Genomic DNA, 13,776 nt, shown 5'->3' with positions numbered 1-13,776 from the left:
AGCGAGGATTACCCCGGTCAACAACAAATTTATTGTATACGATTTTTTTAGCTGATTATTTCGACAATTTTGATGTGCTGAATCCTAATATCAAATGGTTTTGCTCAATCAGGTCAACCTTTTGAACTATGGCCATGTGTTTTTTTGTTTTTGTTTTGTTTTGTTTTGCTGTTGCTGTTGTTGTTTTTTTCTGATTCAGGGATGCAAAATTGTGCTAAATCAGGTGAAAAAACAGACAACTTACCCCCAAATATTTTTGTAACCCAGTATTATTTTTATCCACACCACAGTATTCTAAAAGTTGTCTTTATGAAGGTGTCGTGTACTTTTACATGACAAATAAAGTCTGCAAGCTTTGTCTCACCCCAGTTGTAGCTTTGGCACTATACCTTGAAGACCATTAGCAGTTTTATTTAAACTTTTCCTAAACATGCCGTTTCCAACAGTAATAAAAAAAAAAATAGTAAAAAAAGTACTTCTGCCATATTAAGTTATTCGTTGTTGTTGTTGTAACCAAGAGGGCAAAAGAACACAGTATCAGTCTAAACAGAAAACCTTTGTTTGAATCTTTTTTGTTCAACAATCATTTCTACCTGACAGCAATGGGATGGCTCAGAGGCTTTAAAACCTTCTGCAGACTGATAAGAAATTCCCAACCGCTTTAAGCCGACAATCTCAACATCTGTCTCCTCTGTGGATCGGCCCATTTGTTCATGTTGCTTAATTTGCAGTTAGGCCAGTTGTGATTAAACCTGGTGATTAGTTGATGAGTTGGTGGTCATTATAAATTAAACAGCCTGTCTTTTGCATTAAACAGTATAAAATGAGTCGTCATCTTCTATTAATGATCCAATGCATGCCACGCGCCGTGAAGGTCAGCACTTCCTTATGCTAAATAAATAAATAAATAAAAAGGCAAAAAGACCGTTACTGTGCTTGTGTTGTTATGGACTAAAACTTGTCGTCAGAAGTCTGCAGTGGTTTACTGATCCAAAGGCATGTTATTGACCATGATAAAGGAGGGTGGTCTTAGGAGATCATGTTCTAATCCTGTCAGTGTGACCTTCATTGTAAAGCAAATAGACCGCCTACTACACAAGCCCAATGTGATGCACACACTACTCACAAAAAGTTGGGCATATTAGGATTTCAAATGACATTTCAGGAACAGTAAACTATGCCATAACCTTGACAGGTGAACTTATTTTTAGCTTCTCGAAACATCTCAATGCACGTCCTTTTTGTAGACCCAATAAAAATTCCAAGGATGTTCACCAATATGCCTTTCTCTCACTCTTCCAATGTTTTTTAATCTCTTGCAACCTGCTGATGCCACTATGACACTCTGACACTCTCAGATCAGTGGTCACTTCCCTCTAAGGAACAACTTGTTTGAACCATCACAATGACGATGTACTGTTGATCAATCGTTAGGTGTCATTTTGTTTTCCTGATATCACGATGTGAACAGCATGATGAAGAGGACTGTTTAAATACCAATGTTTAACTGAACCAGGAAACGTATAGGTCCCATCATAGCCCAAAAACACCTGTTCGTGTTTTGACAGCAAGTTGTGCAAAAAGGAACATCCATACATTTCCCCCTTAAGTGAAATATCCCTACATTTTTGTGAGTAGTTTATATCTAAATAAATAACATAGACTGTAGGCCACCATTTTTTAATTTGTCCCAATGCACTGAGGGTGTCAGGGTTCACTGGTGGACTAGTTTTTTTTGGATGTTGCTAAATACATGATTTAAGTTCAATTTTGGTTCATGTTTGGCCCTGTTTTGTTTATGCGCTTTCTTTTGTTGCCTAATTAGTCAATAGTTTTAAATGTGTCCGTCTCTTCTGTATGTAATGTTCCTTGTGTTGTCCAATCATCTCCTTCTCTCCTCAAGTCTTGCTCACCTTATTGCCTTTAAGTTTCGGTGTACAGCATTTAGTTCCCTTGTTTCAGTAAAGTTGTTCTTTCTTCATTGTCATTTAAATCCTGTTATGTTTCCGGTTTTGAAATGTAATATACCTTTGATGGAGTATTTCTGCCAGAACCTCACCCCAGTGTTTGCATTTGGTCCACCATGCCTCAACGCCACAGCAACCATAACACAATGAACCAAGTAACAAACTGCAGATCAATTATAGAAACTTTTTCAGTGAGAGATTTACTGTAGGTGTGTCAAGGCAATTACTTTTCCGACAGCCAAAATTCCTGGAGGATCAAAGCTAAGATTGTGAGGTTGGTGGCCCAGGCCAAGTAATAGGTTTCAATATGCCAACCTTCATTCGATCAGCCTGCCCACAATTATTCAACTGCCTTTGATTCACAAAGGCCTCATTTCCTTGCCCTTTTACTGTTTTTTCCGTGTGTGTCTGGTGCAAATGTTTCAGTTCTTTCTTCCGTGTAACCTTCTAGGTGGGAAATGGAGAGAATCAGGAGAATTCCCAGTGGGCCATTTCACTTTCACTTCACTTTAGGGCAAATGGGAAAAAAAGACACTTGTCCCATAAGTTACACTGATAGTGCAGCCTCTCTGTATGGCAATGCAATACATCAGATAGATTTTACGGTTGGTTGGCGCATTGCCATCTCAAATAGAGTTGGTTAGCTCTGTATAGCTTGCTTTTTCTAATTAGTTACCTTACCGCTCCTGAGAGCATACTGTCGCAATAAGAAACAGTGAGGATGGACAGATGGAAGAGGCCAAGATGGGTTGAAAATGTCAGGCTGAAAATAAAAATAGCATTCAAATGTCAAATGGTCAAATGTGCCAAACAAACATCTTTTTCTTCAACAGGCCCAAACAAGTGTTGCCAAACTCTTTACAAGTATCAAATGAATGTAACCTCCATCCATCCATCCATTTTCTGAGCCGCTTATCCTCACAAGGGTTGCGGGAGTGCTGGGGCCTATCCCAGCTATCATCGGGCAGGCGGCGGGTTACACCTGAACTGGTTGTCCAGACAATCGCAGGGCTGTCATGAACGGAACAGAGGATAGGACCCAAAAATGCACGACTCCAAAACAAATGGACAGTTTCAAAAAGAGAGGTTTAATATACAGGCAGAAGTCGGTACACAGGTAGGCAATCCAAAAAAGGCAACAGTATCCAAAAACGTGAGGCAAAAAGGCGTGGTCGATAATCGGAAAAGGGTCTAGTCTAACTGTGAGTCTGTGACGTGGAAACAAGGAATGCTGGAACGCGACAAGAAGGTACAATGAACTAGCGACTAGAAAAAAAAGAGACACGAGGTTAAATGGAAGGGGTAATTAGGGTGAACGAGGCACTGCTCTCAGGAGCAGATGTGTACGAAGTCCACCAGATATTGAAACCCCCTCCTCCTCCTACGAGACGACAACAGCCGCCTCACAGTGAAAACAGGGCCCCCCATCCACGAACCGGGGGAGAAGGACGGGGCGTGGAAGGCGGGACCAGAGGGGATTCCCGGGCGGGCTTGACCACGCTGACATGAAAAGCAGGGTGGACCCGCATCGACCTTGGGAGCCTAAGCTTCACGGTGACAGGGTTGATGAGCTTTGTGATGGGGAAGGGCCCGACGAACCTGGGAGCAAGCTTCTGGGACTCCACCCGGAGTGGAATATGCTTGTTGGACAGCCAAACTCGCTAAACCCCTTTGTAGTTCGGGGCTGCTGTCCTCGGACGGTCAGCAGCGGTTTTGTAGGACCGTCCCTGGTGCAGCAGCATCTGGCAGGCTCGCTCCCAGGTCCTCCTGCAGTGTCTCACCAAGGTCAATCCCGCTGGAACTGTGGATTCTGGGGCTATGCTATGGCAGCTTGAGTCTTGGGAGTGCCTGGGTGACATACAGTCCGGTTAGTGTGATCCCAGTGGATGACTCTTCCCCTTAAGGTCGGAACCACATAAAGTTTTCAGGGCAATTTTCAGGGCTAAGAGTGTTCTTCAGAGCCTCATTTACCGCAGTCTCAATGTCCCAAACAAAAGCAGAAACGAAACATGACTTGGTTTTAGGGTCGGACAAAGAATTCTCTGTGCAGAAAATGTGCAATAAAGCATCTGGCTTAGCATTTTTAGAACCAGGTCGGTAGGATAATATGAAATTGAATCTAGTGAAGAGCAGAGCCCATCTAGCCTGCCTCGCATTTAATCTCTTAGCAGAGTTAAGATATTCCAGGTACTTGTGATCTGTCCATACACTTGACCTTGACTGCCAGCAGTTCACTGTCACCAATGTCATAATCTCTCTCGGCTGGGGTCAGTTTTTTGGAGAGATAAGCACAAGGATGTAGCTTACCATCCCTGAGACATTTCTGGGACAGCACTGCTCCTGGGAGAGCACTGCTCCTATACCAGCATCAACTTCTACCACAAACTGCTGTTTGAGATATGGCAAAGTGAGGATGGGAGCAGAGGTAAAGCTCCAGTTAAGTTTCTGAAAAGCTGCCTGACAAAGCGGGTTCCATACGAAAGGTCTGTGTGGCGAGGTAAGATCATGCAAACGCGAGGGTATAGAACTGGAATTTTTAATGAACTTTCTGTAGAAATTAGCGAACCCTAAGAACCTTTGTATGTCTTTGCGTGACGTGGGAGTGGGCCAATTTGTCACGGCATCAACTTTGCAAGGGTCCATTTTGATTTCACATGGAGCCAACACGAACCCCAGAAAAGAAACGGACGCCTTGTGGGACTCACATTTCTCAGCCTTGACATATAGTGCATTCTGCAGTAACTGCTGCAACACAGAGCGGACATGAATGATGTGAGTCTCCTCATCCGGGGAGAATATCAAAATATTGTCCAAATATACAAAAACGTACACATTCAACATGTTCCGCAAGACATCATTGGCAAAGTGGAACGTAGCTGGAGCGCTAGTTAGTCCAAAAGCCATCACCAAATACTCGTAATGTCCCGTTGGTCTGTTGAATGCCGTTTTCCATTGATCCCCCTACCTTATCCTGACGAGATGATATGCATTTCTTAAGTCTAGTTTGGTGACAACCTTGACAACCTCCAGGAACTCTAAGCCGGTGGAGATGATAGGAAGAGGGTACCTGTTTTTCACAGTTATGTCGTGGAGACCCCGGTAATCGATACAGGGTCACAGAGTCTTGTCCTTCTTGCCCACAAAGAAAAATCCGGCTCCCACAGGGGATGGAGAAGGGCGAATAATCCCGGCTGCCAGTGATTCATCCACATACTCCTTCATAGCCTTGTGTTCCGGCCCTGAAAGAGAGAATAACCTCCCTTGTGGGGGTGTGGTTCCAGGCAGCAAGTCAACATCACAGTCATAAGGTCTGTGCGGTGGAAGGGATTTGGCCTTGGACTTGGAAAAAAAATCTTTAATGTCCTGGTAACAGGAGGGCACTTGAGATAAGTCAGGATCCCAAGATGGGGTCTGTGGATTGTCATTTGAAACATAGCCCTGAACACCACATGGAGGCTTGAAACAGTTCTGGGCGCAATTGCTGCCCTATGACATAACCTGCCCAGAGGACCAGTCAATGTGGGGGTTATGTAATTTCAACCATGGGTTCCCTAAAATAAGGTCATGATTCATGGCGTCAAAAACATGAAAATAATGCGTTCCGAATGAGAATCAGGAAATGTCAATGTGAGTGTTTGGGTGCAGTGATTGATATGGCCCATAAAACTGTCGTCGGCAGCATAGGTATTGCGGTGGCGCTGTATTTGAAAGGTTCTAAGGTGCATCCGTCTAACGAGGAGGGAGTTGAGTAAGTTTGCGTCAGAACCAGAGTCAATTAACACAAGTGTATGAATTTCTTGATCAGGAGAGCATAGTGTCACTTTAGGAAGAACCCGGGTAGGGTCTTCCTTAATGAAATTTAGACTCTCCGCTCCCGTGCCCTAGGTACCGACACCGGCAACCTTGATGTGACAGTTGCTCACGGAATGACCCAACTGCCCGCAGTAGAAGCACCGCCCTTCCCTCAGCCGGCATGACGTTCCTCAGGGGAGAGACGGCACTGCCCAGTTGCATGGGTTCATCCGTGGTGACGCTAGCCAGTGGATTGAGACCGGAAACAGGGGATCTGCCTTGGTTTGGCTGGTCACCGAGGCTCGTCCTCCAAGTGCGCGGTGATGCAGCCCTCCGCCGAACTCCGTCCAGCTCGCGATCCAAAAGCCTCTTGTCGATTTTTATGGCGAGAGCGATGAGAGTGTCCAAGTCGGTCGGCAGGTCTAGCGGGACCAAATGATCCTTGACGGCAGGGGATAGTCCTTGAAAGAATGCATCGAGCAGTGCCCTATTATTCTACTGACTCTAAGCTGCTAGAATGCGAAACTCGATCACGTAATCTGAAATCCTGCTCTTGCCTTGGTGTAAGGTGACAAGGGAGCGAGCTGTCTCACAATCTGGTGTGGAAAACTCGAAAATTTGCTCCATAGTCTTTACGAAAAAAGCCCTCAAATGACACGCGGCGGAATTCCGGCTCCATTCAGCAGTAGCCCACGCCACCACACGGCCAGTCAGGTGGGAAATGACGAAAGCGATTTTTGCCCGCTCGGTAGGGAAGGCAGCTGCCTGCAGCTCTAAGTTCGCACTGAGTGATGAACGGCTTAATACTCCCAGAATCCCCAGAGAACCTCTCCGGTCGAGAGAGCTGTGGGCAGACAGCAGCGGAGTTGGCAGTTGGTTGCATGGTACCTGCTTCACATGAAAACATTGGTACCGTGGTGGTATCAGGTGTTGTGCCAACTGGTTCCTTCTTCTGAATCATTTTCATAAGAACTTCAAACTGTGAGGCCACCTGTCTCATCATTTTGTTCTGAGTCCCTGAGTCCCTAGTCTGAGTTCCAGAGCACTCTGGAGCAAGTTCTCTTGAAGAATTTCTCTATATTTGGCAGCTGTCATCTTACCCTCTATGCGGACTAGTCGCCCAGTTCCTGCAGCAGAAAAATAGCCCCACAGCATGATGCTGCCACCACCATGATTCACACTAGGGATGGTTAGCGAGGTATGATATAGGTCCAGATATGACCCTTGCAATTCAGGCCAAAAAGTTATATTTTGGTTTCATCAGACCAGAGAATTTTGTTTCTGCAGGTCTTAGGATGCCTTTAGGCAAACTTCAAGCGGGCTGCCATGTGCATTTTAGAAGTGGCTTCCGTCTGGCCACTCTACCATAAAGGCCTGATTGGTTGAGTGTGTTAGCAATGGTTGACTTTCTGGATGGTTCGCTTATCCCCGCAAGGGAACACTGGAGCGCCTCTTTAGTGACCATAGGGTTCTTGTTCACCTCTCTGGCTAAGGCTCTTCTTCCTCGGTTAGTCAGCTTGGTCTGACGGCCAGATCTAGGAAGGGTCCTAGTGGTTCCAAACTTTTTCCATTTCCGAATAATGGAGACCACACTGCTTTTCAGGATATTAAATGCTGCTGAAATTCTTTTGTATCCTTCCCCAGATTTGTGCCTTTGAGACAATCCGGTCTCGGAGGTCTGCAGACAATTTCTTAGACTTCATTGCTTGGTTTCTGCTCTGATATGCACGGCCATCTATGAGACCTTATATAGACAGGAGTGTGCCATTCCAAATTATGTTCAATCAACTGAATTTACCACACGTGGACTCCATACAAGTTGTAGAAGCATCTCAAGGATGAGCAGTGGAAATCAGATGCAACTGAGCTTAAATTTGAGTGTCATAGCAAAGGGTGTGAATGCTTATGTACATATTATGTTTACATGTTTACATCTTTTATAAATGTACACAAATGTCTGAAAATATGTTTTTACTGTGTCATTATGGGATATTTTATATAGATTTTATTTTTGGTCAGGAAGTGAATAAATAGGTCCAAGCAGGTTGGAATGGGTGGAGGAAGGTGGCAGGTGTGTTATGTGACAGAAGAGTCTCTGCTAGGATGAAGGGCAAAGTTTATAAAACAGTGGTGATGCCAGCCATCATGTACGGATTAGAGACAGTGGCAATGAAGAGACAACAGGAAGCAGAGCTGGAGGTGGCGGAAATGAAGATGTTGAGGTTCGCTCTCGGAGTGACCAGGTTGGATAAAATTAGAAATGAGCTCATCAGAGGGACAGCCAACGTTCGATGTTTTGGAGACAAAGTTAGAGAGAGCTGTCTTCGATTGTTTGGACACGTCCAGAGGAGAAATAGTGAGTATATTGGTAGGATGATGAGGATAGAGCTGCCAGGCAAGAGGAAGACCAAAGAGAAGGTTGATGGATGTCGTGAGGGAAGACATGAGGGCAGTTGGTGTTTGAGAGGAGGATGCAGGAGATAGGCTTACATGGAAAAGGATGACGCGCTCTGGCGACCCCTAAAGGGAAAAGCCGAAAGGAAAAGAAGAAGTAATTTTCTCGCTGTTATGAATGGAGTGGGAAGTTAACCGGAAACAAATTTTCCAATCACTTGCAAGATTGGAACTACGTCACGGACCTGATGCAACTCGTCCATAGTTTAGCTCTGTTCAGACTCTCTGCGGCCTATGCAGAGCAATCATCAGTATTGCTTTGGTTGGAGTTGGTGCAATTTTTCAGCTCATCCAAAGTTGCAGGAATTGGGGGTTTGTAAAAATCCTCGACAGTGAGATGCCAGTGCGGCCATGCACCATCTTGCTGAAAAAGGTAGTAACCACCCTCAGCAGATAGTGGAAACATCTTGGTGGTAAGCATCTCCAGGGACCTCATTTATCAAAGAGTGAATTTGTTTGTACAACTAAAATGTAGAATGTGTGTACGTACAAAAAATCAATATGTATCAAACGTGGGCCAGGCACCTGTGGCATGCACACCTGTACGTAATGTGTGTTGATAAATCCCACCTGTTCTAAACTGTCAAGCTTGCGTATGCTGAAGCTCATTTTCATGGAGAAATGCCTCCAATTGACCATATGCTCTATGTCAGCAACACTCTCTTTAAGAATGTGGGCATGGAGTTTCCTCTCAAAAAAAGTGGGCGGAGGAAATGAATATCTCAGCGAGACTGACATTGATTGAGCAACTGAGAAGTGGAAATGTAAACCATTTGTAATTTCGCTTTATGGGTTACAGAAACCAAACAGTACTGTTTGGAACAATTAAGGGCCTATCTCACTGCTGGAGACGTCGCCGAGACAGCCCTGGCTGATGAATCGCCCAGATGTCGCTGATATAGGCCTATATACAGTACTATATATATATTTATCTATATATATATTCTTTTAATAAATGTATCGTGTATATTGTGTGTGTGTGTCTGTGTGCGTGTGTGTATGTGCGTGCTGTGCTTGCTCCGTGCCCAGCCGGCGAAGCACAGACACCGGTACAGTCCTCTATTGGGAACATCGCTTTAACGTCCATAAAATCCATATTTTCCGAGGCAGAAGTGGCCATTAGTAGAGATGTTCGCATACATTTTGTTGAAGATTGAGTGCAGTTTTGTGACATTGAGCTACGTAAAGATTTTTCTCTGTTGTGAACATATAGAGGAGTCGCCAAAAGGTCTCCGATGAAATCGAGCATGTTCGATTTTACCGCGACTCCGTGGTGAACTGGCTCATCTCTGGGAGACTCCAGAAGACCACACAGAGGCGTCTCCGCAACCAGTGGAGAGTCGATTCGCTATCAGGTCGCCAATTAGTCTCCAGGCAAGTTAAGCAGCGGTCTTAATTCATGGGAAAAAAAGATGTGGGACACATGGAGTAATTTAACTGCTGCTGTTAATTGTATCGATCAGAGAAAAGAGCATGCAGTCAAAATAAATGCTTTGACATCAAACTCAATGCCGAAAAAAGATGTCACGGCCAACAGATGAGAATTATCTTTAGTCAACTGGGGGAAGTACAAGTAATTATGGATTATACCCGTATTGCAAGCATTACTGGCGATATGTCGTTATACGGCTCCGATATGTTTGGGAGACCCTTGTTTAATTTCCTCTTGTTGGTGATGGTGTCTCACATGTCTCCAATCTTCCGCTGAAATGTCCAAAAGGCCAAAGATCCTGCAGGGATTTTGTGTGTACACATGGTCAGAGCTGTGTAAATTTATGCACATTGCCACGCATAAGTCCAAGTTGATAAATCCCGTACTTTGCGTGGAGTTGTTCGTAACTACGCTTTACATTCACTTCTACGCATACACGTACATGATAAATGAGGCCCCAGGTCTTTCTGACCCGTTGCTGTTAGTCCCGCTAAGAAGAAGTGGTCATAATGCAGTATTAAAAGTGTTATAAGGTTGAAAATGAAATAAAATGCTATTGTTAGGAAAGCTATAGACTGCATTTTAATCAATGTATTTGAATTATTTTACATATCATAACATCAGGATGTGTTTTTTCTGTCTTTTTCTACACTCTGTATTATAACAGAATGTGTCATTGTCATCAATAAGACAAAATAAAATGTACTGGATCTTCCGACTGGTACAAAGCCCTTCGGACTACAAAGGATCACGATTGCCCAACATAATCATTATATAAAGTATTTGTATTTTGTGTGACATGCTTGTATAATCACCGACACACATCACTCAATTTTCTTCCTCTCCTCAGACACTGGCTCAATTTATCTTCCTAAATCCCTCATCTGATGACAGGCCGGAGGTTATCACATCAACATTATGACCGGCCTGTGTCACGTGCATGAGTATTCCAATAAGTGAGATTTCTATTTATGCTAATTCTGTTCTTCTGCCACTGACAGGCAATAAAACATGCACAACTAAATAGGCAGTGGGTGTAACCCAGCACTCATAAATGGATCTTCGCTATTGAAGCGGTTGTGTATTTAATGGATGTAAGATAAAAGGGTGACTGAATATGGACCCTTTGTGGATTAATATGTTTATTACTACTGACTTTTGCTTAGTATTGCAAATACCCTTAATCACAATCAAAAAGGTGTAGGCTCACCTTTAATCACAACCATAAAAGGCATTAAAAGGCATAACATTGAATAACGTATGCAAAAACTCCGTTCTCCACTTTCAGCAATTAGACAAACACAATAATGCAGTTTTTTGTTTTGTCTGCTTTGTGGTCTTAAATTCAGCAGGAACACCTCATAAAACATTTGAAGGACTCACATTCTTCGCAGAAGCATTGTCCACATACTTTTGTCCAGCTTTACCAAGCGTTTCAGTGCCACGTCATTTGGAGATGATCTACGGCGCAGCAGCACAATTAAACAGAAGTGTTGTTTCTGTTAAGTGATCTTTAGTGCTATCACAGGTTTTATTTTGGTAGGAGGATATTCTGTGACATGTGACACGCGGTTTAGTCCTATCTGTGCTGTTTGACAAGCAAGAGCACGAGCAGAGATGTACAGTGGATATAAAAGGTTTACACACCCCTAATTCAAATGCCACATAATTTCATAACTTTTTCTACAATTAATGTGATGTATAACATGTACAACTCAAGTGTTAAAAATAAATAAATATTTTCAGAAGAAGTTAAAAAAAGGTGTGCACACCCTCTTATAACTGGGATGTGTGTTCACATTTAAACTCATGTTAAATGGGAGTCCGCACACAACTGCCACCATTTAAAATACCTCTGATTAACCCCCAAAAAGGTTCAAATGCTCGATTAAGTTTCTCCTGACATCAAGAGGTAAACATTGACTGGTATTTGGAGGTGTCACCCTTGTGAGTTGTACTCTCGGTTTGGACAGCTTGCATTTGTGACCCGCAGGCTCATTCACTGGTACACCTTTATTTATAAAGCAATTCTTGCTCTGCTTCCCTCCTACCATGTGTTTTTATCAGACAGAGAAGTACCGGACAGTATTCGTTGTGTTCTCAGGACCTCTTTATGCTCTCTGTTCCAAACACTTAGACGGAAATTGGGAGAAGGGCTTTTGGATCCTCTGCACCCTCATCCTGGAATGTGTTGCAGAATGATTTAAAGCTCAAGGAACTGGTGTCCTTCTATGTTTTTTTTGTTTTTTATTCAAAATGAATGAAAGGGAAGCATTTTCTATAGCATGTCGATGTTTTAGTCCAACTGCTTGAACAATCGATTCCTAAATATGACGCAAATGATGCAATTCTGAGGACACCAAACTGGACCCCTCTACGCCTCGGCTGCGCCAAAAAATTCTGTCCATAAAAGTTATGAACAGAATCGCTGACAAAGGCCAGCCTTGGTGGAGTCCAACCCTCACCGGAAACGAGCCCGACTTACTGCCGGCAATGCGGACCAAACTCTGACACAGGTCGTACGGGGACCAAACAGCCCATATCAGGCGGTTCGGTTGGTTTCTACTCCCGAAGTAGTATGGGGTATCGAACCGAACGCCTTCTCCAAGTCCACAAAATACATGTAGACTGGTTGGGCAAACTCCCATGCACCCTCGAGGACCCTGCTGAGTGTGTAGAGCTGGTCCACTGTTCCATGGCCAGGACGAAAACCACACTGCTCCTCCTGAATCTGCGATTTGACTTCCAGACGGACGATCCTCTCCGGCATCCTCGAATAAACCTTACCAGGGAGGCTGAGGAGTGTGATTTCCCTGTAGTTGGTAGACCCCCCCAATCCCCTTTCTTAAAAAGGGGGACTGCCACCCCAGTCTGCCAATCCAGAGGCATTGTCCCCGATGTCCACGCGATGTTGCAGAGGTGTGTCAACCAGGACAGCCCCACAACATCCAGAGCCTTTAGAAAGTCCGGGCGAATCTCATTCACTCCCGGGGCCTTGCCACCAAGGAGCTTTTTAACCACCTTAGTGACCTCAACCCCAGAGATAGGACAGCCTGCCTCAGAGAACTCAGACTCTGATTCCTCATGGGAAGGCGTGTCGGTGGAGTTGAGGAAGTATTCGCCACTCCGACTCACAACGTTCCGGATGGTGGACCAGAATTTCCTCAAAGCCGTCCGGAAGTCTTTCTCCATGGCCTCACCGAACTCCTCTTATGCCGGAGTTTTTGCTTCAGCGACCACCAAAGCTGCATTCCGCTTAGCCAGCCGGTACCCATCAGCTGCCTCAGGAGACCCACAGACCAAAAAGGCCCGATAGGAGCTTGATGGCATCCCTCACCAATGGTGTCCACCAACGGGTTCGGAGATTGCCGCCACGACAGGCACCTACCACCTTACGGCCACAGCTCCGGAACACTCGGACGCAATGTCCACCGCCTCCCCCGGAACATGAGCAAAGTGCTGTTGGAGGTAGGAGTTGAAAGTCCTTCTGACAGGGGATTCTGCCAGACGTTCCCAGCAGACCCTCACTATACGTTTGGGCCTGCCAGGTCGGACGGGCATCTTGCCCCACTATCGGAGCCAACTCACCACCAGGTGGTGATCAGTTGACAGCTCCGCCCCTCTCTTTGCCCGAGTGTCCAAGACATGCGGCCGCAAGTCAGATGACATGACCACAAAGTCGATCATCGAACTGCGACCTAGGGTGCCCTGGTGCCAAGTGCACATGTGGACACTCTTATGTTTGAACATGGTGTTCATTATGGACAATCCGTGATGAGCACAGAAGTCCAATAACAGAACACAATTTATAATGCCTTATAAATTGTTTAGTACCTTTTTACTAGACACTCTCTGTGGACCATGGCTTGCGGCTTAAGTCGGGACAGTTATTTGGAGTTACTCAGAAGCACATTAAATGGTGGCATGTGTCTGCTGACTCACATTAACACATTCACTGCCATTGATGGCTTCAGAAGTCAAATATGCATGTTAACTGGGAAGGCTGGCAGTCAATGAGTTAAACATGAGTTTGAATTTGATGTTGTTAATTCTGAACACAGTCACATCCCCTTGTGCTAAGAGGGTCTGCACAATTGTGCAACCACATTACCTCAGTTGTTTATTGTTTAA

At 44.7% G+C, this 13,776-nt stretch overlaps 1 protein-coding gene across 1 annotated transcript in view; it reads right to left on the bottom strand.

The window, feature by feature from the left end:
- nlgn4xa (neuroligin 4 X-linked a) overlaps window positions 1-13,776 on the bottom strand; it is an 89,057-nt gene that overhangs the window by 50,266 nt on the left and 25,015 nt on the right. The window lies entirely within an intron of this gene.

The sequence above is a fragment of the Phycodurus eques genome, chromosome 1 (genome assembly GCF_024500275.1).
Source record: "Phycodurus eques isolate BA_2022a chromosome 1, UOR_Pequ_1.1, whole genome shotgun sequence".
NCBI lineage: Eukaryota > Metazoa > Chordata > Actinopteri > Syngnathiformes > Syngnathidae > Phycodurus > Phycodurus eques.
Note: the sequence above shows the minus strand (reverse complement) of the source record. Positions and strands in the feature narration are given on the sequence as shown.